General features: G+C 45.5%; 1 protein-coding gene across 1 annotated transcript in view; it reads left to right on the forward strand.

Annotated features, from left to right (window-relative positions):
- vsir (V-set immunoregulatory receptor) overlaps positions 1-1,225 on the forward strand; it is a 14,756-nt gene extending 13,531 nt beyond the window's left edge. Inside the window, exons 8-9 of the mRNA XM_061040639.1 lie at positions 780-832; positions 957-1,225. The gene's annotated coding sequence lies outside the window, so the exon portion shown is untranslated. The remainder of the gene's footprint in view (positions 1-779; positions 833-956) is intronic.
- Positions 1,226-5,276: the final 4,051 nt, after the last annotated feature.

Here is a 5,276-nt window from a genome sequence, read left to right on the forward strand (position 1 = left end):
GAGAGAGAGGGGGGAGTCAGAAAGAGAGAGAGAGAGGGGAGTCAGAGAGAGAGAGAGAGAGGGGGGAGTCAGAAAGAGAGAGAGGGGGGAGTCAGAAAGAGAGAGAGGGGAGTCAGAGAGAGAGAGGGGGGAGTCAGAAAGAGAGAGAGAGAGAGAGAGGGGGGGGTCAGAAAGAGAGAGGGGGGGAGTCAGAGAGAGGGGAGTCAGCGAGAGAGAGAGGGGGGAGTCAGAAAGAGAGAGAGAGGGGGGGAGTCAGAAAGAGAGAGCGAGAGAGAGAGAGGGGAGTCAGAGAGAGAGAGAGGGGGGAGTCAGAGAGAGGGGAGTCAGCGAGAGAGAGAGAAAGAGGGGGGAGTCAGAGAGAGAGAGAGAGAGAGAGAGAGGGGGAGTCAGAAAGAGAGAGGGGCAGGAGTCAGAAAGAGAGAGAGGGGGGAGTCAGAAAGAGAGAGAGAGGGGAGTCAGAGAGAGAGAGAGAGAGGGGGGAGTCAGAAAGAGAGAGAGGGGGGAGTCAGAGAGAGAGAGAGAGAGAGAGAGAGAGGGGGGAGTCAGAAAGAGAGAGAGAGAGAGGGGGGGGAGTCAGAAAGAGAGAGGGGGGGAGTCAGAGAGAGGGGAGTCAGCGAGAGAGAGAGAGAGAGGGGGGAGTCAGAAAGAGAGAGAGGGGGGAGTCAGAAAGAGAGAGCGAGAGAGAGAGAGAGGGGAGTCAGAGAGAGGGGAGTCAGCGAGAGAGAGAGAAAGAGGGGGGAGTCAGAGAGAGAGAGAGAGGGGGGGAGTCAGAAAGAGAGAGGGGCAGGAGTCAGAAAGAGAGAGAGAGAGGGGAGTCAGAGAGAGAGATGGAGTCAGAAAGAGAGAGAGAGAGAGGGGAGTCAGAGAGAGAGAGGGGGGAGTCAGAAAGAGAGAGAGGGGGGAGTCAGAGAGAGGGGAGTCAGCGAGAGAGAGAGAGAGGGGGGAGTCAGAGAGAGATAGGGGGGAAGAGTCAGATTGAAATATTGTTTTCTTTTATTCTGTTTTTATATTTTTTTCATTCTGAGGTTAAAATGTGTAAAATTCTAAAACGTCAACTTGATGTAGCCGAGACCGAACGACGACGATGTTTCTACGTAAAAATAATATAATTGAACCAAAAATGTGTGTGTTTTATGATAACTGTATGCTCTCTCTTAAATGTATGTGTTGACTCTGTATAAAGCTTCTTCCTAATTCTCTCTTTTTCAATAAAGTGGAGCTCTTACACCGTGTGTGTGTGTGTGTGTGTGTGTGTGTGTGACAGTTTGACCTCTGACACCTGAGTGTGTCTGATGGGAGCATCTCATCCTGATATCATCTGCAGACATGTGAACACACACACACACACACACACACACACACACACTCAGCAGGAGGAGGAGCTTGTAGCAGAACAGGAAGCTCTGATGTTTGCGTCTCTGTCACGTCTGATCTGAAATTTAAACTTTTATCGTGCTCTGTTTGATGTTTCTTACCGACAGTGGCGGCGTGCCGTCGTCCTCCACCGTGATGATGAGGCGGTACTCCTGCTGCCGCTCTCTGTCGGGGGGAGCAGGTCGGGTCACCATCTCTCCGGTCACACGGTCCATCCTGAAGGTCAGGTCCTTGTTCCCCGCCGTGATGTAATAAAACAGCATGGCGTTGGGCCCTATGTCCTGGTCTGTAGCTGTCACTCTCAGGACGGACGTCCCCCCGCCCACATTCTGCAGGTGGAGGGGTCAAAGATCAATGTGACATCATCATGTGATACAGATGATCATGTTTCAAAGGTTTAAATGTAATAAACATGATAAATATCTCTCTACTCGCCTCGCTGATGCTCACGTTGTATCCTCTCTGGCTCTCCATCACAGGAGCGTTGTCGTTGACGTCCAGGATGTTGATGGTGAGGGCGTGGTCTGTGTGTCGGGGAGGCGAGCCGTTGTCAATGGCGCGCACCTGTACACACACACAGCCACAAACATCACAGAGGGCGTAAATGTCACGGCTTCAAACGGCGCTCTGAATAAACACCCACCACACTGCATGCTACACACATGTGAGGTACACAGGTGTCTCTGTGTGTGTGTGTGTGTGTGTGTGTGTGTGTGTGTATGTGTGTGTCTGTCTGTGTGTGTCTGTGTGTCTGACCCTCAGCAGGTATCGGTCCACTGACTCTCTGTCCAGAGCAGCGTTGACGTAAACTTCTCCGTACGTGTGATTCACTGTTTTGATCATGAAGACGTCCTCCATGTTTCCTGCAACCAGAGTGAAGTTCACCTGAGAGAGAGGGGGGGGGTAAATGATAAATTATATTTATATTTATATATTATACGAATGTTCAGGAGTCCAGGACTTCCATTTTTGTTGTTTTTTTGTTCAAGCAGGAGGACAGCTGAAGAGAGACAGGAAGTGACGGCAGGGGAGTGGGGGGGGGGGGGGGGGGGGGCATGCAGCAAAGGGTCGGATTCGAACCCGGTGCCTATAGAATCTGTGTATACATAGGCGCTAAGTTATCTGCGATCCCAAAGTCACAGTTTTAAGCTAAATTCTTGAATTGGCAATCCTAACACATCACTAGTTAAGTCAACAGGAAGTCAGAGTGTGTGCCGGAGGTCGTCTCTTGTCTCAGGAAAAGTCTTTATTTACTGCTCAACAAAATAAAAGACAATAAAAATACATACAAAGAAAAATAAGAGTCTTAAGAGTTCATTGTAACTTAAGTCCCGCCACTGATGAAGCAAATAGCCATCGTTTGGGATTTTTGTGGTGGCCAATTAGATTTCAAGGGGGGCCTCTGGACACGCCCCTGATAATATCAATAATAATAATGATTCCAGTGATGATGATTTATTCTGCACAGGTGTTCATGATAAACTCTCTCACCTGGATGATTTATTCTGCACAGGTGTTCATGATAAACTCTCACCTGGATGATTTATACTGTACAGGTGTTCATGATAAACTCTCTCACCTGGATGATTTATTCTGTACAAGTGTTCATGATTAACTCTCACCTGGATGATTTATACTGTACAGGTGTTCATGATAAACTCTCTCACCTGGATGATTTATTCTGTACAAGTGTTCATGATTAACTCTCACCTGGATGATTTATACTGTACAGGTGTTCATGATAAACTCTCACCTGGATGATTTATTCTGTACAGGTGTTCATGATAAACTCTCTCACCTGGATGATTTATACTGTATAGGTGTTCATGATAAACTCTCACCTGGATGATTTATTCTGTACAGGTGTTCATGATAAACTCTCACCTGGATGATTTATTCTGTACAGGTGTTCATGATAAACTCTCTCACCTGGATGCTTTATTCTGTACAGGTGTTCATGATAAACTCTCTCACCTGGATGCTTTCTTCTGTACAGGTGTTCATGATAAACTCTCTCACCTGGATGATTTATTCTGTACAGGTGTTCATGATAAACTCTCTTTTTTTTCTCACCAGTCCGTTTAAGCCGGCGTCTCTGTCCCTCCCCAGGACCACGGCCACCTTTTTCCCCATCTCCGTGTTCTCGGAGATGTCCACTGACGTGTCAGACGTGATGTCAAACTCGGGACTGTTGTCGTTCTCGTCCAGGATGCTGATGGATACCTGTCCACAGGTGAGAGCACAGGTGTGATCCCTGACATCATCACAGTGTGGACAGAATCTCACCTTGATTTATTAATTATTCAAATAAAAACTTTATTTATTAAAGATGAAACTTTAAAGAGAGAGATGCAGATCAAGGATGAAACCCTGAATGTTTACCTTCTGCTCGTCCAATCAGAGAAGCAGTAAATAAAAGAGGAACAACATTAGCACACAGCGTTATGTATAAATATGTTTATCATGTATAATAATATATTAGATTATAAAGATGTAGATATAATTAATACGGCTGTCAGCATTAACGAGTTAATCACGATTAATCTGATGTTTGTCCCTTCAGGCTCTCCGTAGATAGTCGTCCTCAGTGTCTCCCTGTAGTCTCAGTGATGTAAAAGAAGGACACTGCTGCATCTTTGAATGTCTAATTTCACTTTAACAAACTCTCAGACAGCTCAGCTGACGAGTCCAAAGTAATATCCACCTTATGACATCACACATTGACCTTATGACATCACACATTGACCTTATGACATCACACATTGACCTTTGTTACCGTTCCTTTGAGCGGTTTGACCTCACTTTGGGATCCCTCACCACTTCCTGTTTCTGTGCTTAACTTCATGTCCTAACCTTCCATCTACAGGATGGGCCTTACTTTTTTCAAAATAATAGAACACAGCAAATAAAGTACTCTCAGCTGAAGACAGGACAAACCTTCAAAATAAAAGCCTAACAAGTTTTTATTTTTAAATGTAAAATAATGGAATTTAAAACATACGAGTAAAATGTGATTAATCATGATTAACTGTTGTAATCATTTGACAGCACTCATAATTAAATGACTGAGAATGTATGTTATAATAACTATAATATATAATAATGTAATAATCTAGGTTGTATCGTACCACGGTGGAGTCTTTCTTTGGTCCGCCATCATCAGCGACCACAGTCAGAGAGTATGTGTCTCCTCTCTCTCTGTCCAGCTGACCGGTCACCGTGATACGACCCTGAAAACACACACAGATCACTGTCTCAATTTCTCACTGTCTCACTGCATCACTGTCTAACTGTCTCAATGTCTCACTGCATCACTGTCTCACTGTCTCAATGTCTCACTGCATCACTGTCTCAATGTCTCACTGCATCACTGTCTCACTGTCTCAATGTCTCACTGCATCATTGTCTCACTGTCTCAATGTCTCACTGCATCACTGTCTCACTGTCCCAATGTCTCACTTTCTCAATGTCTCTCTGTATCACTGTCTCACTTCATCACTTTCTCAATGTGTCACTGCATCACTGTCTCAATGTCTCACTGCATCACTGTCTCAATGTCTCACTGCATCATTGTCTCAATGTCTCACTGTCTCACTGCATCACTGTCTCAATGTCTCACTGCATCACTGTCTCTCTGCATTACTGTCTCACTGCATCACTGTCTCTCTGCATTACTGTCTCAATGTCTCACTTTCTCAATGTCTCTCTGCATCACTGTCTCACTTCATCACTTTCTCAATGTCTCACTGCATCACTGTCTCACTGCATCACTGTCTCAATGTCTCACTGCATCACTGTCTCACTGCATCACTGTCTCAATGTCTCACTGCATCATTGTCTCAATGCCTCACTGTCTCAAAGTCTCATTGCATCACTGCATCACTGTCTCAATGTCTCACTGC

The sequence above is a fragment of the Labrus mixtus genome, chromosome 6 (assembly GCF_963584025.1).
Source record: "Labrus mixtus chromosome 6, fLabMix1.1, whole genome shotgun sequence".
Taxonomy (NCBI): domain Eukaryota; kingdom Metazoa; phylum Chordata; class Actinopteri; order Labriformes; family Labridae; genus Labrus; species Labrus mixtus.